The 24,104-nt window shown below is 49.0% G+C and overlaps 1 pseudogene; it reads right to left on the bottom strand.

Annotated features, from left to right (window-relative positions):
• Window positions 1-24,104, bottom strand: part of LOC147107253 (N-alpha-acetyltransferase 16, NatA auxiliary subunit-like) — a 71,675-nt pseudogene that overhangs the window by 5,004 nt on the left and 42,567 nt on the right.

Genomic DNA, 24,104 nt, shown 5'->3' with positions numbered 1-24,104 from the left:
CATCTCATGGCTGAACGACCTTGTGCAATGTGATCCCCGCTGGCTCTGCATATTACAGCTAATGTAATCTTCAATTCTTTAGTGAAGCCTGGAATTTTCCAGTATTTAATCTTTAATCCATGACTGCTTGTCCTTTTGAAATTGGAAAGGGGACGATGTGAGCGATGGGGGGGGGGGTTAAGAGAGAGGAACAGAGGGTTGGGTGGAAGAGCAGTGCAGGCTCTAGAAGGAGGGAGAGGAGGAAGAGAAGGGAGCGGTGCACTCTTGCTGGACCCTTGTTAGTTGCCAAAGGAGAGTGAGGACGAGAGTTTCTGTTGGCACTGGAATGAGTTGCCACCTTCACAGCCATTCTGGTGATGTCTTCTTGCTCTGGTACTTCAGCTCTCAGACCTCCAGCATCTTTTGTACGTGACTTGTAGCGTTTAGAATGTTCACACGTTTGCTACAGGTAGCACACAGACTCAATCTCCCCTCAATGATTCAGCTGGAGGCACATCCTGGCTGTTTGTTTACTTTTGAAAGACACCTCGTCTGGGCTTTTTTTCGTCCCTCCCACACGGCAGCTGTCCTTCATTCTGTCAGGGCCATTCACACTTCATCCAGAGCCAGCCTTTGTTCCTTGAATCTCTCTCAATCTCTCTTTAATTCAATTCAATTCAATTCAAATCGCTTTATTGGCATGACAAGTTACATCTTATGTTGCCAAAGCATCGAAAAACATTCATGTTTGTTCACAAAAATACAGATCTATCCATACAGTGTATAAACAGATATATCCCTGAGTGTATAAATATACTTTCATATAATTTATATATACTCTTTTCTTATATTTAGTGGTTGTCCCTCTGTTTATGGCAAGCTGTAACATAGTGTGCCGCTAGTGTTACACAATTTCTCTCTTCCCCTAGTAGGTATGGGAGTTTTTGGTCGTCATTCAAATTTCTGAATTCCGGGCATATTTTTGTGAATTTTGGGTAGAAATTCTCCCTTATGCCCTGATATTTTCTACAAGCTGTGAGGAAGTGCATCTCTGTCTCCACCACTCCCTGACTGCAGTGAGAGCATATCCTGTCCTCTCTTGGTAGCCGGGTCTGCCTGTGTCTACCTTTTTCGATCGCCAGGTTATGTTCACTAAGTCTGTACATTGTCAAAGTTTTTCTCAGTTTGCTATCCTTTACCATGGTCAGGTAATCAGTCATGTTGTATTGTCTGTTTAGGGCCAAGTAGCAATTGAGTTTGCTTTGGGTTTTTGTTGTTTCTGCCCAATATGACAGATATTTTTCCTTTTGCTTAGCGACGATTGTGTTGGGTCGAATTCTTTGTGTTACGCTGTCACTGTCCTGGGGCTGGTTATTGTTAGTAGTGTTAGGAGTTACTTCACTGAGTCCCAGGACTAGTTGACTGAGGGTATTCTTCTTTATGGTCCTCTCTTGGCATTTCAGGGCTTCGTAATGATAGCATTTATCTCTCTTTATCTCTCCTGCTTTCTATCCTATCTCTGACCGTCCCTTTTGTTCTTTCATCCCCTCCCCCTTTTCCAGCCCCCACTTGCTTTAAAATCGATCCCTTTTCCTGCTTTTTTTCCAGTTCTGACGAAGGGTCTTCAACCTGAAACGTTAACTCTGTTTCTCTCTCCACAGATGCTGCCTGGCCTGCTGCGTTTTTCCAGCGTTTTCTGTTGTTATTTCAGATTTCCAGCATCCGCAGTATTTTGCTATCATCTTTTTATTTGATCGATGTCTTTCTCCCCTCCCCCCACCGTTAACCAAACTGAAGCTTCTGCAGCATTCTGGGCGTCTTCGGTAAAATAGGTTTCGAATCTGAGGAAAAGTTCCAGATGAAGATGGCAAAACACTAAGGCCTAGAAATTCAGTTGCTTGCGCCACCAGTTTGCGCCCAAAGAGGCCACTCAGAGGCTTTAGCGCCACTGGCCACAACCACCGCGATATTTAGCGGGGCGCTAATGGCGGCGTTAGCCTGTAGCGCTGCGCCGCCACCGATGACGTCATCGGTGTGCGCAGCGCCCCGCTACCGCCCCGAGCGCCATATTAGGTCGCGCCCGCCTCTTCCGCGCCGGCCGCAAATAGCGACCGGTACACAGGGGCCTACCTGTGGCGGTAGTGGGGCGAGTTAAGGTGGAGGTGCGGCCGGCCGCTTTTTCGGCGGCCGCCTGCCAGCACCTCCGTCCCCGGCCTCCTACACCCACCCCGCCCCGCGGCATTGCCGGCTGTTTCCCAAGAGCCCGGCACTTCTCCTTGGTGCCGGGCTCATTTGCCGGCACTCGCGAGCGGGGATCGCGCTGTTGCAGGCACCTCCCCCTTAAGAGTGAGAGGAAGGCCTGCAGTACCGCAGCCTGCCGTGCCGCAGCGGGTGGCGCTGCGGCACTTTGCGCGCCGATATTCAGTTTCAGCGCCCCAAGCAGGGCGCCGAAAGCCTTGTTTAGCGGCCGGCTTCCATTTGGGGCGCTGAAACTGAATATCCCGATGGCACAAGTGGCTCCGCGCGCAGCGGTAATTCCGGCGCCCAGGCGAGCTTGGCGCCCCAAACTGAATTTTTAGCCCTAAGACTGTCTCTTCACGTAGACGGGGTCATCCATCGTATAAAAAGGAAAAACTAACTGATCCCTGCTAAAGAATATTGGTTGTTGCCAAATTGCCCTCCTGCAAAAATCTCACCTCACGGAGAGCGAGTGTCTTCGCAGAGATTGAGTGGGTGGCATCCGCCTCCTCTTCTTGTAAAAGGGATGTAGCCATTCTGATCCATCACGGACTATCCTCCCGGATGAGCAGTGACACTAGACCCTGCTGGTAGATTTCATGGTTAAAGGTACCTCGGCTGGGGAAAGCAATATCCAGACTGAACATCTATACCTCAAATTAGGATTCACCACATCTTTACCCCCCGAGATATCTGCGCTCCTCTAATTCTGCCCTCTTGAGCATCCCTGATTATAATCGCTCCACCATTGGTGGCCGTGCCTTCTGTTGCCTGGGCCCTAAGCTCTGGAACTCCCTGCCTAAACCTCTCCGCCTCGCCACCTCTCTTTACTCCTTTAAGACGCTCCTTAAAACCTACCTCTTTGACCAAACTTCCCTAATTTCTCCTTATGTGGCTCGGTATCAAGTTTTGTTGTCTTTTAATACACGTGTGAAGTGCTTTGGGACATTTTACTACGTCAAAGGCGCTATATAAATACAAGTTGTTGTTGCTGCACCATCACCGAATCCCCCACCATCAACATTCTGGGGGTCACCATTGACCAGAAACTTAACTGGACCAGCTACATAAATACTGTGGCAACAAGAGTAGGTCAGACACTAGATATTCTGCGGCGAGTGGCTCACCTCCCGACTCCCCAAAGCCTTTCCACCATCTACAAGGCACAAGTAAGGAGTGTGATGGAATACTCTCCACTGTCCAGCACGTGAGTGCAAAAGACAAGGCTGAAGCGTTTGCAACCATCTTCAGCCAGAAGTGCCGAGTGGATGATCCATCTCGGCCTCCTCCCGAGGTCCCCACCATCACAGAAGCCAGTCTTCAGCCAATTCGATTCACTCCATATGATATCAAGAAACGGCTGAGCGCACTGGATACGGCAAAGGATATGGGCCCCGACAACATCCCGGCTATTATGCTGAAGTCTTGTGCTCCAGAACTAGCCATGCCTCTAGCCAAGCTGTTCCAGTACAGCTACAACACTGGCATCTATCCGACAATGTGGAAAACTGCCCAGGTATGTCCTGTCCACAAAAAGCAGGACAAATCCAATCCGGCCAATTACCGCCCCATCAGTCTACTCCCAATCATCAGCAAAGTGATGGAAGGTGTCATCGACAGTGCTATCAAGCAGCAATTACTCACCAATAGCCTGCTCACTGATGCTCAGTTTGGGTTCCGCCAAGACCACTCATCTGCCGACCTCATTACAGTCTTGGTCCAAACATGGACAAAGGAGCTGAATTCCAGAGGTGAGGTGAGAGTGACTGCCCTTGACATCAAGGCAGCATTTGACCGGGTGTGACATCAAGGAGCCCTAGTAAAACTGAAGTCAATGGGAATCGGGGGGAAAATGCTCCACTGGCTGGAGTCATACTTAGCACAAAGGAAGACGGTTGCAGCGATTAAAGGTCTATCATCACAGCCCCAGGACATCGCTGCAGGAGTTCCTCAGGGCAGTGTCCTAGGCCCAACCATTTTCAGCTGCTTCATCAATGACCTTCCCTCCAACATAAAGTCAGAAATGGGGATGTTCGCTGATGACTGCACAGTGTTCAGTGCCAGTCACAACTCCTCAGATAATGAAGCAGTCCATGCCCGCATGCAACAAGACCTGGACAACGTTCAGGCTTGGACTGATAAGTGGCACACAAGTGCCAGGCAATGACTATCTCCAACAAGCGAGAGTCTAAACACTGCCCCTTGACATTCATAGAAACATAGAAGATAGGAGCAGGAGTAGGCCATTCGGCCCCTTGAGCCTGTTCCGCCATTCAATGCGGTCATGGCTGATCATCCAAGTTCAGTACCCTGTCCCTGCTTTCTCCCCATATCCCTTGATCCCTTTAGCCTTAAGAAGTATATCCAACTCCTTCCTGAATATATTTAATGAATTGGCCTCTACTGCCTTCTGTGGTAGAGAATTCCACAGGTTCACCACTCTCTGGGTGAAGAAATTCCTCCTAATTTCTGTCCTAAATGGCTTACCCCTTATCCTTAGACTGTGTCCCCTGGTTCTGGACTACCCAACCATCGGGAACATCCTTCCTGCATCTAGTCTGTCCAGTCCTTTCAGAATTTTATAAGTTTCAATGAGATCCCCTCTCATTCTTCTAAACTCCAGCGAGTATAAGCCCGATCGACCCAATCTCTCCTCATATGTCATTCCTGCCATCCCAGGTATCAGCCTGGTGAATCTTCGCTGAACTCCTTCCATGGCAAGAATATCCTTCCTCAGATAAGGCGACCAAAACTGCACACAATACTCAAGATGTGGTCTCACCAAGGCCCTGTACAACTGCAGCAAGACATCCTTGTTCCTGTACTCAAACCCTCTCGCTACGAAGGCCAACATACCATTTGCCTTCTTAACCGCCTGCTGCACCTGCATGCTTACCTTCAGCGACTGGTGCACAAGGACACCCAGGTCTCGTTGCACTTCCCCTTCTCCCAATCTATTGCCATTCAGATAATAATCTGCCTTCCTGTTTTTGACACCAAAGTGGATAACCTCGCATTTATCCATGTTATATTGCATCTGCCATGCTCCTGCCCAATCACCCAACCTGTCCAAATCATCCTGGAGTTTCTCAGCATCCTCCTCACAGCACACACGCCCACCCAGCTTTGTGTCGTCTACAAACTTGGAGATATTACATCTAGCTCCCTTGTCTAGATCATTAATATATATTGTGAATAGCTGGGGTCCAAGGACCGATCCCTGCGGTACCCCACTAGTCACTGCCTGCCACTCGGAAAAAGACCCGTTTATTCCAACTCTTTGCTTTCTGTCTGCCAACCAGTTCTCTATCCAAGTCAATACCTTACCCCCAATCCCATGTGCCTTAACTTTACACGCTAATCTCTTATGCGGGACCTTATTGAAAGCCTTTTGAAAGTCCAAATACACCACATCCACTGGTTCTCCCTTATCTATTTTACCAGTTACATCCTCAAAAAATTCCAGTAGATTAGTCAAGCACGATTTATCTTTTGTAAATCCATGTTGACTTTGTCAGATCCTGTCACTGTTTTCCAAGTGCTCTGCTATTACATCTTTTATAATGGACTCTAGCATTTTCCCCACTACCGATGTCAGGCTTATCGGTCTGTAATTCCCCGTTTTCTCTCTACCACCTTTTTTGAATAGTGGGTAACATTAGCTACCCTCCAATCCATGGGTACTGTTCCAGATTCCATTGAATGCTGGAAGATGATCAGCAATGCATCTACTATTTCTAGGGCCACTTCCTTAAGTACCCTAGGATGTAGATTATCAGGCCCTGGGGATTTATCGGCCTTCAATCCCGTCAATTTCCCTAACACCATTTCCCTACAAATACTGATTTATTTCAGTTCCTCCCTTTCATCAGACCCTATGTTCCCGACATCTCTGGGAGGTTATTTGTGTCCTCCTTTGTGAAGACAGAACCAAAATATGTATTTAATTGGTCTGCCATTTCTTTGTTCCCCTTTATAAATTCCCCTGATTCTGACAGCAAAGGACCTATGCTTGACTTCATCAATCTTTTTCTCTTCACATATCTATAAAAGCTTTTACAGTCAGTTTTTATGTTCCCTGCAAGCTTACTCTCATATTCTATTTTCCCCTTCTTAATTAATCCCTTTGTCCTCCTTTGGCATTCCCATCGCCGAATCCCCCACCATCATCCTAGGGGTCACCATTGACTTAACTGGACCAGCCACATCAATACTGTGGCAACAAGAGCAGGTCAGAGGCTAGGTATTCTGTGACGCGTGTCTCACCTCCTGACTCCCCAAAGCCTATCTACCATCTACAAGGCACAAGTAAGGAGTGTGATGGAATACTCTGCACTTGCCTGGATGAGTGCAGCTCCAACAATACAAGAAACTCGACACCATCCAGGACAAAGCAGCCCGCTTGATCGGCACCCCATCCACCACCTTAAACATTCACTCCCTCCATCACCGGTGCACCATGGCTGCAGTGTGTACCATCTACAAGATGCACTGCAGCAACTCGCCAAGGCTTCTTCGGCAGTACCTTCCAAACCCGCGACCTCTTCCACCTAGAAGGACAAGGGCAGCAGGCGCATGGGAACACCACCACCTCTAAGTTTCCCTCCAAGTCACACACCATCCTGACTTGGAAGTATATCGGCCGATCCTTCATTGTCGCTGGGTCAAAATCCTGGAACCCCCTCCCTAACAGCACTGTGGGAGCACCTTCACCACACGGACTGCAGCGGTTCAAAGAGGCGGCTCACCACCACCTTCTCGAGGGCAATTAGGGATGGGCAATAAATGCTGGCCTTGTCGGCGACGCCCACATCCCATGAACGAATATAAAAAAATTAGTAGGCTGATTTCTGATCATGCTCCAATCCGAAAGGACTCCACTACAGCCCTGACGTAAGTGATATTAGCAGATACTATCAGGTGATATTAATGCTTTCGAACAACATTTCCCTGCCCACTAGTTTAACAGATACGTTACCCCATTTAATATAAGCAGGTTTGCACATGCATTAAAATAATGTCTCATGAACACATTAAGTGTGTGCCTACTAAAAGTAACAGGAATCCCTAACAATGCGGGCCTATTGTGGAAATTCAAGTTCAGGTTTTTTTGAGAGAGATAGGAACACCAACACCTGGCCCCCTCACCAATTGGGGTTTTTATGCAGTCAATATTATTGAAATCTCTTTCAAGGTTTGAAGAAAAAGAAACATGGCTGCTTAGAAACACAGAATGGTTACAGCACAGTAGGAGCCTGTGCCGACTCTCTGCACGAGCACTTCAGCTAGTCCCACTCCCCCGCCCTTTCCCCGGAGCCCTGCACATTTTTTTCCTTCAGATACTTATCCAATTCCCTTTTGAAAACCACGATTGAATCTGCCTCCGCCACCCTTTCAGGCAGTGCATTCCAGATCCTAACCACTCGCTGCGTAAAAAAGTTTTTCCTCATGTCGCCTTTGGATCTTCTGCCAATCACCTTAAATCTGTGTCCTCTGGTTCTCGACCCTTCCGCCAATGGGAACAGTTTCTCTCTATCTACTCTGTCCAGACCCCTCATGATCTTGAACACCTCTATCAAATCTCCTCTCTACCTTCTCTGCTCTAAGGAGAACAACCCCAGCTTCTCCAGTCTATCCACTTATGTGATTCACAAAGAAAGCTTATTTATTGTAGACAGGCCTATACTCTAAACCTCAATCTCTATTCGCAAATAGGAACGTTTACCTCTCAGCTGGGGGTTTGGATAGAATCATCTGGTACACTGTCCCTTTAAGAAACGTTGTAGCCTGTATAATCAAGAGACCGTCCCCTATTATAGTGTAAAACAGTCCTGTTCTTGGGGAAATCTTCAGCTGTCTACCTGGGGTAGAAACACAACAGATCAGGAGTGCGGCAATTGTTAACTAGAAGCTCCAAGAGTTTAAGTCAGTCGCGGTCAGAAGGTGGATGGGCAGGTCAAGAGGAGCCATGTACGTGGAGGCTGAATTTCTCTCAATAGGAAGGCGGCTCTACCTTATAAATTACTGTTGTCAGTGATGTGCCTCAATAATCCCGAGACTCGATGTTGGCGGAACAAAACAAGGCTTTTATTAACTTAGAAGATAACACGCAGTGGAGAGAGGTATCTTCCATCTGGAGCTCTGCAGTACTGGATATGAGGCCAGACTGAGCTGGCTTACATAGAGGCCAGGTATGGGCGGAGCCCTACACACAACACATTCCATACATTCCAATATACAATACAATGGTGAGGAGAAACCTGAAACCAACCACAGTCACAGGCAATACAATAGTGAGGGGAAACCTGAAACCAACCACAGTCACAGGCAGTGATGAATGGAATATTTCATCACATTCACCCCTTCTATAGATTTAGTCTGTTCGGGGGTTTGGTAGTCCTCTGCGACCGACGTGGCTGTTGTGGTGTCGCGGGTGTCGGCTGGGTGTCCCCGGTGGCCTCCTGGGTCTCTGCCGGGGGTGCCGCCAGGGTTGTTGAAGGGGTAGTTGGTGGGGGTGCCGTTGGTCGATGTTCTTCCGGGGGTGATGAAAGAGTAGTGGGTGGGTAAGAGTTGCTGTGGTCGTTGCTGCTGCTATTGCCGTGGTTGTTGTCGTTACCGGCTGGGGCGACGTCTTTTATTGACACGGTGTCCTCCCTTCCGTCGGCGTGCCGGACATACGCGTATTGGGGGTTGGCGTGGAGTAGGTGCACTGGCTCCACGAGAGGGTCCGTCTTATGGCCCCTCACATGCCTTCGCACGAATACCGGACCTGGGGTGGAGAGCCATGACGGCATGGATACGCCTGAGGTGGATTTCCGGGGAAAGCTAAACATTCGTTCATGAGGCGTGGCATTAGTGGCAGTACACAATAGCGACCGTATCGAATGGAGCACATCCGAGAGGACTTCCTGCCAGCGGGAGATAGGGAGGCCCTTGGTCCTTAGAGCTAGAGTGACTGCTTTCCATACTGTCCCGTTCTCTCGCTCCACTTGACCGTTACCCCGGGGGTTGTAGCTGGTGGTACGGCTCGTGGCAATACCCCTGGACAGCATGTACTGGCGTAGCTCTTCACTCATGAAGGACGCCCCCCTATCCGTGTGAATGTAGCTCGGCATACCGAACAGGCAGAACAGGCTGTTGAGGCATTTAATGACCGTGGCGCTGGTCATGTCTGGGCAGGGGAAGGCGAATGGGAACCGGGAGTATTCGTCCACAATGTTCAGGAAGTAAACATTGCGGTCGACGGACGGGAGGGGGCCCTTGAAATCTAAGCTGAGCCGCTCAAAGGGCCGTGTAGCTTTGATTAAGTGGGCTCTATCAGGGTGGTAGAACCGAGGCTTGCACTCAGCGCAAGTGCGGCAGTTCCTGGTCAGAGACCGAACTTCCTCAATCGAGTAGGGTAAGTTGCGGGACTTTATGAAGTGGAACAGCCGCGTGACCCCTGGGTGGCAGAGGTCGTTGTGGAGGGTCTGTAGCCGATCCCCGGTGGCGCTGGCACACATCCCTCGTGAGAGGGCATCTGGGGATTCGTTAAGGGCCCCTGGCCGGTAAATGATGTCATACTCGAAGGTGGAGAGCTCGATCCGCCACCTAAGAATCTTATCATTTTTGATCTTCCCCCTCTGTTTATTATTGAACATAAACGCTACCGACCGCTGGTCGGTAAGTAGGGTGAAGCGTTTGCCGGCTAGGTAGTGGCGCCAGTGGCGCACTGCCTCCACGATGGCTTGGGCCTCCTTTTCCACGGAGGAGTGTCTGAGCTCGGGCCCTTGGAGGGTCCTCGAGAAGAAAGCTACGGGCCGCCCCGCCTGGTTGAGGGTGGCCGCCAAGGCAAAGTCAGACGCATCACTTTCCACTTGAAATGGAGTGTTCTCGTCCACTGCCTGTAGCGTGGCCTACTCAATATCCTGCTTAATGCTTTTGAAGGCGGCGTGGGCCTCAGCAGAGAGCGGAAAAGAGGATGCTTTCAAGAGGGGGCGGGCTTTGTCGGAGTAGTTGGGGACCCATTGGGAATAATAAGAAAATAACCCCAGGCACCTTTTCAGGGCTTTGGGAGTGTTGGGCAGGGGCAGCTCCCGTAGGGGGCGCAATCGGTCGGGGTCTGGTCCGATTTCTCCATTCTTCACCACGCTGCCTAGTATGCAGAGGCGCGTGGTGTTGAAAACGCACTTGTCCTCGTTGTAGGTGAGGTTGAGTTTTTGTGCAGTTTTCAGGAACCTCTCGAGGTTCGAGTCGTGATCCTGCTGGTTGTGACCGCAGATGGTGACGTTGTCGAGGTAGGGGAAGGTTGCCTGCAAGTGGTGGTCATCGACCATGCGATCCATCTCCCTCTGGAAGACCGAGACCCCATTCGTCACCCCAAAGGGGACTCTGAGGAATTGGTAGAGGCGTCCGTTCGCCTCGAAGGCGGTGTACGGGCGGTCCTCTGGTCTGATAGGGAGCTGGTGGTACGCTGACTTGAGGTCGATGGTGGAGAACACCCGGTATTGGGCGATTTGGTTCACCATTTCTGATATGCGGGGTAGCGGGTAGGCGTCTAGTTGGGTGTACCTGTTGATCGTTTGGCTATAGTCGATCACCATCCGTTTCTTCTCGCTACCCCTTACCACCACCACTTGGGCGCGCCACGGGCTATTGCTGCATTCAATAATGCGCTCTTTCAGGAGCCTGTCTACCTCGGTCGCGATAAACCGCCTATCCTCCCAGCTGTACCTCCTGCTTTTGGTCGCTATTGGCCGGCAGTTAGGGGTAAGGTTCGCGAATAGCGAAGGCGGCTTTACCTTCAGGCTAGCCAGGCCGCACACTGTGAGGGGCGGCTGGGACCCACCGTACTTGAGCGTGATGCTTTGGTGGTTGCACTGGAAATCCAGGCCCAAGATCACGCTCGCGCATAGATTCTTCATGATTAATACTTTAAAATTATCGTATACAGTCCCGTTAACGGACAATTGTACCGTGCAGTAACCCAGAATGGTCGATGTCTGGGTTTTATCAGCCATAGAGATGGTACCCCGAGTAGGGACCACCTTTAGGGAGAGTTGTTGTGCCAGTTCAGGGTGGATAAAACTCTCCGTGCTTCCACTGTCAATTAAACATTTAACCCCGCACCCGTTTACCTCGATGTCCACCATTGATTTGGATAGCGGGTGGGGCCTGGTCTGGTCCACTGTGACCGATGCCACTGTAGGGCCCTGATCGAGACAAGGTGGCGTCCACGCTGTCTGCTCACAAGATGGCGGACCCCACGAGGTCGGGCAAGGTGGCATCCAAGATGGCCGCTCCCACGGCGCACACACGGCGGTGGCGGGTTTTGGTTTTCCGGCGGGGTTCCCTCTGCACACCTTCCCGAAGTGCCCCTTCTTACCGCACTTAAAGCAGGTGGTGCCTTTCGCCGGGCACAGGTTTCTGGTGTGCTTTGGCTGCCCGCAGAAGTAGCAGTTGGGTCCCCGACGCGTCGCGGCTGTCGTAGGGCTTCTGGGGGGAGAGCGGGGCCCCGACGGTGTCGGGCTGCCGGGCGGGGAAGATGCCTTCCAAGATGGCGGCGCCCTTGGTGCACACGTGGCGGCGTGGACGGCGCGGGCTGAAGAGTAGGCGTCCGAGTTTCTCTGGGCCACATCCAGGGATCGCGCGGTGTCCACAGCCGGTTTCAGGTCCAATCCCGTTTTTTCCAGCAGTCTTTGCCGGATGTAAGTGGAGCTGAGGCCTGTGATAAAGGCATCGTGAACAAGCTCGTCGGTGTACACTGCGGCTTTTACATCTCGGCACTTGCAGTCTTTGCCAAGCATTTTCAGGGTGCCTAGGAACTCCTCCACCGATTCCCCAGGTCGCTGTGCGCGAGTGGCGAGCAGGTGCCTAGCATACACCTCATTCGTAGGCTGCTGGTAATGCGCCTTTAAGATGTCGCAGGCGGCCAGGTACGTGTCGGCGTCTTGGATGAGGGGGTAAACCCGGTGGCTTACCCAATTCCGCAGAATTCCGAGTTTCATACTCGCAGCGTCCGTAGCGTCTTTGACGGCTGCGGAATTGTCCAGGAAGAATTCCATACACATAAACCAGTGTCCGAAGCGTGCTGATGCGTCCGGAGCATGCTGATCCAAATCCAAACGTTCGGGTTTCAGGAGTTGATCCATTGTGTTGAAAAATAAGTTAATAAAATTGATGTGCCTCAATAATCCCGAGACTCGATGTTGGCGGAACAAAACAAGGCTTTTATTAACTTAGAAGATAACACGCAGTGGAGAGAGGTATCTTCCATCTGGAGCTCTGCAGTACTGGATATGAGGCCAGACTGAGCTGGCTTACATAAAGGCCAGGTATGGGCGGAGCCCTACACACAACACATTCCATACATTCCAATATACAAAACAATGGTGAGGAGAAACCTGAAACCAACCACAGTCACAGGCAATACAATGGTGAGGGGAAACCTGAAACCAACCACAGTCACAGGCAGTGATGAATGGAATATTTCATCACAGTCAGTCGTAGTGCAGGAGTGTTTAACTGTTTTAACGGAGGCTTTAATCTGTATAAAATAGACGGGTTCACACCTGCACTAACAGTGGACAGAGGAATGCTGGTGAATGGATCAAGTGTTTGGCAGCAGTCATTTCAGGAATTTTCACATTCTCCCTCACTCACCCAACCGGCGCGTACAAATTGGAGTCGTGAACAGCGAGGTTCGGAGGACCAGCTACTTGAGGTAACTTGCGGTTCAACATCATCAGAACGTCACCTTGAGCCACTGTATGATAAGCAAGTTTGCTGTCTTGTGCTCAAGAGAAATCCTGCACATCGGCCCCAAGGAGCCACAACACAAGGAGATTGAGTTCTCAATTTCTCCAACTGAACTCACCCGACCAGGGAACAACTCAAGGAGATGCACTGCATTATTCAATTTGCCAGCCTTTATTTAGTTGAGTTTGAAGTCTTGCTTTCAAAGGAAGCAAATTGCTTGGACTCATCATCCTTTCTGCATGCAAACTGAATATCCGGTGCCCAACTTAGTGATACTTCTTTTTAACAGAAGAAACTTGAGATAGATAAAAATTTGACATTTTGATTTCCTAAGACATGAGAAATCCAGAAACAAGCTTTGCCTAACTAACTCAGGTTAGGTGCAAGTCCCACGTAGGAACAAACTGGAAACTAAACTCATATTCCAACAATCTTTTGTACACCATGCTGCTATCCTGCAATCAGCAGCATAGCAGCAACAAGAAGTGACAGCAGACTCGGTGTCTGATCCAGCAGCATGTGGACATAGGTTAAGATTGCTGGTACGTCATACCCTGGTATAGTAAAGTTATGATTGTGTCACTGGTGGACTCATTTCCATTTGGCATTGTACATCTTCAAAGTCAAAGTTTTCCTAGAAGTAATGTCCGTTCGCAACCTTGGGGTCATATTTGACCCCGAGATGAGCTTCCGACCACATATCTGCTACATCACCAAAACCACCTTCTTCCACCTCTGTAACATCACCTGAGTCCGCCTCTGCCTCGGCTCATCTACTGCTGAAACCCTCATCCAGGCCTTTGTTACCTCGAGACTTGACTATTCCAACGCTCTCCTGGCCGACCTCCCATCTTCCTCCTCCGTAAACTGGAGCTCATCCAAAACTCTGCTGCCCGTGTCCTAACTCACACCCAGTCCCGTTCACCCATCACCCCCTGTGCTCACTGCCCCGTGTCCTAACTCGCACCAAGTCCCGTTCACCCATCACCCCCTGTGCTCACTGCCCCATGTCCTAACTCACACCCAGTCCCGCTCACCCATCACCCCCTGTGCTCACTGCCCCGTGTCCTAACTCACACCCAGTCCCGTTCACCCATCACCCCCTGTGCTCACTGCCCCGTGTCCTAACTCGCACCAAGTCCTGTTCACCCATCACCCCCTGTGCTCACTGCCCCGTGTCCTAACTCACACCCAGTCCCGTTCACCCATCACCCCCTGTGCTCACTGCCCCGTGTCCTAACTCACACCCAGTCCCGTTCACCCATCACCCCCTGTGCTCACTGCCCCGTGTCCTAACTCGCACCAAGTCCCGTTCACCCATCACCCCCTGTGCTCACTGCCCCGTGTCCTAACTCACACCCAGTCCCGTTCACCCATCACCCCCTGTGCTCACTGCCCCGTGTCCTAACTCACACCCAGTCCCATTCACCCATCACCCCCTGTGCTCACTGCCACGTGTCCTAACTCACACCCAGTCCCGTTCACCCATCTCCCCCTGTGCTCACTGCCCCGTGTCCTAACTCACACCCAGTCCCGTTCACCCATCACCCCGTGCTCACTGCCCCGTGTCCTAACTCACACCCAGCCCCGTTCACCCATCACCTCCTGTGCTCACTGCCCCGTGTCCTAACTCGCCCCGTCCCGTTCACCCATCACCCCCTGTGCTCACTGCCCCGTGTCCTGACTCGCACCAAGTCCGGTTCACCCATCACCCCCTGTGCTCGCTGACCTACATTGGCTCCCAGTCCGGCAACACCTCGATTTTAACATTCTTATCCTTGTTTTCAAATCTCTCCATGGCCTCGCCCCTCCCTATCTCTGTAACCTCCTCCAGCCCTACAACCCTCCGAGATCTCTGAATCTTTCAATTCTATCCTCTTGCACATCCCCGATTTTAATCGCTCCACCATTGATGGCCGTGCCTTCAGCTGCCTAGGCCCCAAGCTCTGGAATTCCCTCCGTAAACCTCTTCGCCTCTCCATCCGCCTTTAAGATGCTCCTTAAAACCGACCTCTTTGACCAAGCTTTTAGTCATCAGTCCCAATGTCTCTTTATGTGGCTCGGTGTAAATTTTGTTTGATAATACTCCTGTGAAGCACCTTGGACGTTTTACTATGTTAAAGGCACTATATAAACATAAGTTGTTGTCACAACTGACCACTGGAACTTAGATTCTAGAGCCCTTTCTACATGCTCGTCTGACGCAGTATAGTCTTCCCATCAAGGATCATGATGGGCTGGCTGATGTTGAAGGTTTGGTGATCAGAGAGGAAGGTCTTCCTCTGCCACTGGGGGTGGAGATTTAATAAGAATGACCATCTTTTCCCCTATTTAAATCTTGCGAGAGATCTATACTATTAAGGGGAAATGGAAAGGCATACAGAAATGTTACCCACCAGGCAGTGACAGATAATCCAGTGACATTGTGCAATCCAGAGTAGATCTCCTTGAAGGTCATTCTGGAATGTAGCCATGAGCTTTCTCTAGATAGCCTATTTATCGAAGATATAAAATGGCAGCCTCTGATGGAGATTCCATTTATGTTGGAGACCTCAACCACTTGTTCTGACCTCTTGCCAATTAATGAGCTCACAAACCTGCAGAATTTGACTTGCACCAGTGCCCTATCTGAATGAATCACAATTGCTTGTTGATACAGCACATAACGGTCCCTACCTTCACAGAACTACTGTGTACTTGGCTTCAACGCCAACCTAAATACTTGGTTTTCAAGTCTGTTTACTGTAGATGTAGTGTATGTAACCTGTACCACCTTAAGAGGATTCCTTAAGGTGATGGACTACTTTTTGATGGCTCCTGTACATTGTAGTACCGGTGGTGACCACACCGGTATATAAACCCTGTGGAGCAAAGTGTATTCCAGTTCAGCCCTGACCCTCAATTACTAAAGACCTGTTTAATTATTTCTGTAGTCTGTGTCCAGTTATTCAGCATAACTACATTTGGAAACACAGACTCAACAGTGGCGACGAGTCTGATCTTACCTAGCGGCAGTTGCATCAAAGGAAGCTTCGCCTCTGAAACGGGCGTCGATCAAGGACATCCACCCTCAACATCCTGCTGGGCACTGCATAGCACGGGAGGCAATCGGGAACCCGGGTTGGTTTCTGGCCACGAAGTTAAACATCAGTGAACATCCCTTCGACGACAGCGGCGGGTAAGCCCGATCGAGCGGCACGGGGGGGAAGTCGGCCGAGTTGCCAGTAAGAGAAGGGGAGGGAAACGACGAAAAGGGCGGAGAACATGACCGCAGCCGGTGTCAGGGGCCGGACTGCAATCGGGGCAGAGACGCGCAGCAGCCAGAAAAGCGTTTATGTCCACAAGGACCACGGGAGCGGCGGGGAACAAGAGCAGCAGCGTAGGGGAAAATAAAGGACCGCTGGGAGGCGAGAACGGCAACAGCGCGGTAATCGCCATTTTGAGTCGGCGGGGGAAGAAGACAAGCTCGGGAAAAGCCGCCAAGCGCGGGAAGCCGCCATTTTGAAAAAAATAAAATAAAATAATAATCATATCCGAAGGAAAGGAAACTCAACAAGGATGCCAAAAACGGGTAACATCACTGCTTTTGATAGCGATGTGGAAGATTGGGCCACTTATGTGGAACGCGTCGAAGTTTACTGTACAACGAATGAGGTACCGGAGGATAAGAAAGCACTAACCCTATTAAACTCGATGGGTGCGAAGACGTATGGGTTATTAAGGAACCTTGTAACACCAGATAAACCGGTAGGAAAGAGTTTCGCGGATATTGTTACTATCCTGCAAGAGCATTTAAACCCCACGCCGCTGCTGATAGCGGAACGATTTAAATTCTACAAAAGAATCCAACTTAAAGAGGAAAGCAACGCTGAATTCTTAATCGAACTGCGCAAGTTATCAAAGTACTGTCAGTTCGGTACAGGACTAGCAGACGCACTGAGAGATAAGTTTGTGTGTGGGCTCCTACGGGAAGGAACCCAGAAGCGACTGCTAGAGGAAAAGGATCTTACGCTGGACAAAGCTTTCAGCATTGCAGCATCGCACAAGGCAGCAGCACGAGGTGCTGCAGAGATACAGCAAAGGCCATTGGAATTCAGCACCAATGAAATGGCATTGGGCGCAGTAAAGTGCTATCGTTGCGGAAGGACAACACATGACCAGAACCAGTGCTGGTTCAAAGATAAAGAATGCAGGCAATGTGGCAAACTTGGTCACATAGCGAGAGTATGCCGGTCAGGAAAGAAGACCAGCAGCAAAAAGTCGCCGCAGGAGAAGTACAAAAAAGTACACAAGGTGACAGAGAACAGTTCGGATGAACAGAAGATGGATTCAGACTCCAGCAGTAAGGAACTGGGTTGTCTAAAAATACATAATGTGGGTAACACAGCAGACCACCAAACTATCTGGGTCATGCTTCGGATAGCAGGAGTCCAAGTGAAGATGGAATTGGACACTGGATCGGCATTGACAGTCATGAATAAGCAAGATTACAAAAGGTTATTCTCGCACATTCCCCTGAGGGATACGGAGATTGTATTGAAAACATACACGGGGCAAATAGTATACCCCATTGGAAAGATAAAAGTAAATGTGGTCTACAATGGTAAAGAAAGTCAGGAAATGGACTTGTATGTGTTACCTGATGGAGGTCCGCCACTACAGGGACGGGAATGGATCCGGAGAATAAATGTGGACTGGCATTCCATACAAGCACTGACTGTAGATTCCTGTAAAGAGGACGACGTCAAACCTAAATGACTGTCCAAAATATTGGACGATGCTAAGGAGGTGTTCCAACAGGGACTGGGAACACTGAAAGGAATTACGGCAAACATCAAGGTTGAAGAACATGCAAACCCAAAATTTTTTAAAGCCAGACCGGTACCTTATGCGATACGACCTGCTGTGGAAGCAGAGCTGGAAGGGCTAGAACGTTCAGGAGTACTGTCAAAGGTGGACTGGAGCGAATGGGCCACACCCATTGTTCCTGTCATGAAGCGTTCGTTGAGCAACAAGTCGGGGGAACCTGGGAAGGTTCGCATCTGTGGCGATTTCAAGATCACTGTTAATCCGGTTCTTCACACGGTGCAATATCTGCTTCCGCGGATTGAAGATATCTTCGCTTCGCTGTCTGGCGGGAAACACTTCACCAAGATAGACCTGGCGCAGGCATACCTACAGATGGAAGTTGATGAAGCGTCACGCCAGTATCTCACGATCAACACACATAAGGGCTTATATCGGTATAATAGACTAGTTTTTGGAGTGGCATCGGCTCCAGCGATTTGGCAAAGGGCCATGGAGCAGGTATTGCAGGGAATTCCAGGCATACAATGCTACCTGGACGACATTCTGATTACAGGAGATGATGATAAGGATCACCTTGCGAATTTGGAGCAGGTGCTCACCAGATTGAAAGAATATGGGCTCAGAGTTAATCGCCAGAAATGTGAGTTCTTTCAAAAGCGAATCTCGTACTGCGGCCACGTCATTGACCAGGAGGGGCTCCATAAGTCACCTGACAAGATCGAAGCTGTTGTGAAAGCTCCCGCTCCGGAAAATGTATCCCAGTTGAGGTCGTTCCTTGGGTTGGTTAACTATTACCACAAGTTTCTTCCAAATTTATCCACGGTGTTACACCCGCTGAACACTCTTTTGCAAATGGGAATACCATGGAAGTGGAGCGATGATTGTAAGCGGGCTTTTCAAAAAAGCAAGGCACTGATCACCTCTAAGGAAGTGTTGGCTCACTTTAACCCAACGCTGCCTATTCGCTTAGCTTGTGATGCTTCTCCATATGGTATCGGGGCAGTGCTCTCACATAAGTTTCCAAATGGCTTGGAAAGGCCAGTCGCGTTCGCATCCAGATCATTGACCTCCGCAGAGCGCAACTATGCTCAGATAGATAGGGAGGCTCTCAGCCTCGTGTGGGGAGTTAAGAAATTTAACCATTACCTGCAAGGCCAAAAGTTTACGCTGCTGACAGATCACCAGCCGTTGGTTTCCATTTTTAACCCTAAGAAGGGTGTTCCGGTTATGACGGCGCAGAGGCTTCAGAGATGGTCCCTTTTCCTAGGGGCACATCAATATGATATCGAATTCAAAGGTACAAAGCAACATGGTAATGCTGATGGGCTGTCGCGCCTGCCACTACCTACAGTGGAAGAGGCACCGGTAGTTGACCCTGTCGAGATATTTCACTCGACCATCATCGAATGCTTACCAGTCACCAATGCAGGTATTGAGAGAGAGACCCGAAATGACCCGACACTGTCTCGGGTCTACGATTTGACAGTGAAGGGATGGCCAGCACATGGTGACCCACTGTTACCAGCATTCTCAGCCAGACGAGAACAGCTGTCCGTCTGTCAAGGAACATTGATGTATGGAACAAGGGTGATTATTCCTCCTAAATTAAGGGAGAGAGTTCTGAAGGAATTGCATGAAGGTCATCTGGGGGGAGTCAAGATGAAAAGCCTTGCTAGGGCTTATGTGTGGTGGTCAGGTATCGACAAACAAATAGAGGATCTGACTAAAAGCTGCTCAGGGTGCCAAAAAGTTCAAAACGCACCTCCAATTGCACCACTGCATCCATGGGAATGGCCTTCAACCCCATGGCAACGTGTGCATATCGACTTTGCAGGTCCATTCATGGATTCCATGTTTTTGATAGCAGTAGACGCACATTCTAAATGGCCTGAAGTGATTAAGATGTCGACCACTACCTCTGAAAAGACGATCGCAGTTCTAAGAACCATTATTTGCAAGGAATGGGTTGCTGGAACAAATATGTTCAGACAACGGACCACAGTTCGTGTCAGAAGAATTCCAGAAATTCATGAAAAAGAATGGGGTGAAACACTATACATCTGCCCCATATCATCCGGCTACAAATGGGTTGGCTGAGAGATTTGTACAAACGTTCAAAAAGGCGATAAAGGCCATGAGCGAAGACCATATTCCACTACAACACAAGGTGGACAATTTCCTGATGGCATATCGAAACGCCACGCATGCAGTGACAAATCAAAGCCCTGCCATAATGTTCTATAACAGGAGGTTGCGGTCCCGGTTGGATTTGTTAAAACCCAATGTGCGTAGGGAAGTCGAAAACAAGCAATTCCAGCACGTAAATAACAAGGCCACTCGGAGTTTCGAAATAGGACAACCAGTGTTGGCCAGGGACTATAGGAATGATAAATGGCAATCCGGAACAATTCGTGCCCGACAAGGACCCTTGATGTACACGGTAGACGTTGGAGAGAACGTAATACGACGTCATGCTGACCAACTTGTGGAATCGAGAACAAGGGTCGACCCCATGTCTACGGCAGAGACACCAGTTGAAGAAGTTATTGAGCCTGTAGCATCTACCTCAGACTCGAACGTACATGATGATGTTCAATCCATAGGAGATCACATGGATGAGTCACCCCAGCAACGAGAACCAGAGACCCCTGAAAGGCGTTATCCGGCCCGGATCAGGAGGCCTCCTCAGAGACTGAATCTTTGAACAGTTTTGTGTGAAAGTTGTATATATGTTATCCATGTAATGTTTAAATTGGGGTGTACACTGTTAAGCTAAAAGGGGAGGAATTGTAGTGTATGTAACCTGTACCACCTTAAGAGGATACCTTAAGGTGATGGACTACTTTTTGATGGCTCCTGTACATAAACCCTGTGGAGCAAAGTGTATTCCAGTTCAGCCCTGACCCTCAATTACTAAAGACCTGTTTAATTATTTCTGTAGTCTGTGTCCAGTTATTCAGCATAACTACATTTGGAAACACAGACTCAACAGTAGATCCATGGCTCAGTGCAGGATAGCAGTTCTGTGCCTGGCTCCTTCCAAGAAGATAAGGGAGCACTGATTGTTAAAGATGGTGATAACACAGAGCCTGCTGATCTCCTTTATATGTTTTCTTTTCTAACCCTGATGCACAGTAACAGGATTAAAGGGATCACTGGACAACATTTCTGAGATAACACCAGACACAGAAACAGGAGTAGGTCATTTAGCCGCTCGAGCCTGTTCCACCATTCAATTAGATCATAGCTGATCTGTATCTTAACTCCATCTATCCGCCTTGGTGCCATAACCCTGAACACACTTCCTAACAAAAATCTATCAATCACTGTTTTGAAATTTTCAATTGACCCCCAGCCTCAACAGCTCTTTGGGGGAGAGTTCCAGATTTCCACCACCCTTTGTGTGAAGAAGTGCTTCCGGACATCACCCCTGAACTTTTAAGGTTCTGCCCCCTTTTGTTCTGGACTCCCCACCAGAGGAAATAGTTTCCCTCTATCGACCCGATCAACTCCTTTAATCATCTTAAACACCTCAATTAGATCACCCCTTAATCTTCTAAACTCGAGGGAATACAAGCCCAGTCTACGCAACCTGTCCTCATAATTTAACCCTTTTAGCCCTGGTATCATTCCTATTTTTAATACACAGCAGTCCCTATCCAGCCTGGCTCACTCCACTGGCTTAAGGAGGATGCAGAAATTAGCGCCAGACACGGCGCCACCTTATTACGGGAACCTGACCACTGTTTTGTGACACTCTTGCTTTCTTCTTCTGTGAATAATGCAAGATGCTCACAATCACTCTCACACTAAACTTGATTCAAATGTTAGGTGTGGATACCTGCTCTCCCTCCAACCTCTTCTAAAACGAGCTCTCTTGTGCCACCCGTGGTTCCCGGACCAACTTGCTCTCAAGTTTCAGACAATATCACTGTTGAGTTCGTCATCAGAAGCTGCTGAAGTGAGTCACAAGTTCTATTCAAGTGCCCTTGTCGCTGGAAACCTGCACCACACAAATCTTTGAAGGTGGCCGGACAAGTTGATAAGGCTGTTTAAAAAGCAGACGGGATCCTGGGCTTTATACATAGAGGCAGAGAGTACAACAGCCAGGAAGTGATGTTAAACCGATATAAAACACTGATTAGGCCTCAGCTGGAGTATTGTGTTCAATTCTGGGCACTGCACTTTAGGAAGGATGTCAAGGCTTTGGAGAGGAGATTTACTAGAATGGTACCAGGGGTGAGGGACTTCAGTTATGTGGAAAGACTAGAGAACCTGGGATTGCTTCCCTTAGAGCAGAGATGGTTAAGGAGAGATTTAATAGAGGTGTTCAAAATTATGAGGGTTTTGACAGAGTAAATAGGGAGCAACTGTTTCCAGTGGCAGGAGGGTCGGTAACCAGAGGACACAGATTTAAGGTAATTGACAAAAGGAGCAGAGGGGAGATGAGGAGAATTGTTTTTACGCAGCGAGTCATGATGATCTGAAAGGGCGGAGGAAGCAGATTCAAAAGTAACTTTCAAAAGGGAATTGGAGAAATACATGAAGGGGAAAGATTGCAGGGCTATGGGATTAATTGGATAGGTCTTTCAAGAGTTGGCAGAGGCGCGATGGGTCAAATGGCCTCCTTCTGTGCTGTATGATTCTCCTTCTCCAAGCTGTAGCACATTTGACTGTAGCATCGCCTGCAACACTGAGCCATGGATCCATAGTAATGCAGAAAGTTTCTTGTATTGCATCACCCCAAACAACCGCAAGGATTGGTCGCAGCGTATTTTGACAGTTCCAATTTTCTCTGTTCAACATATGAATCTAATGCTGAAGCTGGGAGTGCCTAGCTCCTCTTCCTTGGCCTTTTAGCTCGTTGTTGACCTTGACTGCTTGGCTTTTTTGGTGAAGCAAGTGGCTATCAATTGTCGAATCACCTCCGTTAAGCACTCACCACGAGGTTGGTCAGCGATGTTTGCGTGCCCAAAATCTCTTACAAATACTGGCAGAGGAGGTGATGATATAGGTGACCACCAGCACTGGTCTGATTCTAAGCCAGACTGACTGTACCAGCCTCAATTGCCATTCACTGCTAGATGAGGGGAAATTTCTGCAGCATTTCTGAGGAGTACGCTAGGCACTCATGGGCAGACAGACAGCACCATGACATATATTCTTACCCCTCCCACTTTCAGTAGCGCAGAGAGATGAAAAACATCAAATAGGAACCAACCTGAAAGGAGATGCCGGATGGAGGTAGCATTTCTGTTGAGGAACTCTTCATTGAAGGTTTTCATGTCCTTTTTAGCGAAAAGCTTATGCATCTCCTGTTTTAGTACTTTGTTAACTATTTCAGGGAGATTACTATGATCAGATACTGCAAGAAAAAAAACTTTATTCAGGAAATCAGTCTACAGAAATGCTCCTAGGAAATGAGAGAGGTAGCGCGGCGGAGGAGTTTAGGGAGGGAATTCCAGAACTTAGGGCCTAGGCAGCTGAAGACACAGCCGCCAACGGTGGAGCGATGGAAATCGTGGATGCGCAAGAGGCCAGGATTGGAGGAGCGCAGTTATCTTGGAGGGTAGGAAATCTTCTCCATAAACAGGTAGTTAACAGAAGAAAGATTCCTGGCAAGGGCTCCATTTTAGTGCCCTGAGCTGGCTAAACCTTTGTAGAGATTGTCGGCCTGCCTGCATCGTGCAGTATTGGGCTCCACACTATAGGAAGGATATTGAGGCTTCAGGGAGGGTACAGCACAGATTCACTGGGATGCTGACCTGTATGAGGAAATACAAATATGAAAGATTTGAAAATTGAGTCTATTTTCATTAGAACACAGATTATGGAGTGATATTATAGAAGTGTTGAAAATTATGAAAGGATGGGAGAGGGTAGAAGAAGCAGACTGTTTTTCGTAGTTGAAGGGTCTAGAATGAGGGGCCATAGATACAAGAGTAAATGTAAAAGATTTAGAACAGAGGGCAGGAGCAATTTCTTCAGAGATTTGAGAGGCTGTGGAATTCACTTCCAGGGTTAGTGGTTGAGACAGAAACTATGTCAACATTTAAGGGGAGATTGGATAGGTGAAAGAAGGACAAGGGGATGAAGCGATATGGATACAGGGTGCATCAATGTGATCAAGACTATTTGCTCGTGTGGAGGGTAAATGCCGGCGAGGACTGGTTGGGCCGCATGTTGGGTGTTATAGGCTGAGGCCACGTTTACTGATAAAGTCACTGAGATGCATGCGGATGACCAATAAGAGGGGCCAAGAATGGAATTTGGGGCATGCCAGAGGTGCAAGTACCGGTGCACGAGGAGAAGCCACTACAAGAGAGTTGGAACAAGAATCA

This window comes from Somniosus microcephalus, chromosome 14 (genome assembly GCF_052327205.1).
Source record: "Somniosus microcephalus isolate GS21.2 chromosome 14, FLI_Smic_1.0, whole genome shotgun sequence".
NCBI lineage: Eukaryota > Metazoa > Chordata > Chondrichthyes > Squaliformes > Somniosidae > Somniosus > Somniosus microcephalus.
This window is presented reverse-complemented; position numbering and strand designations above follow the sequence as displayed.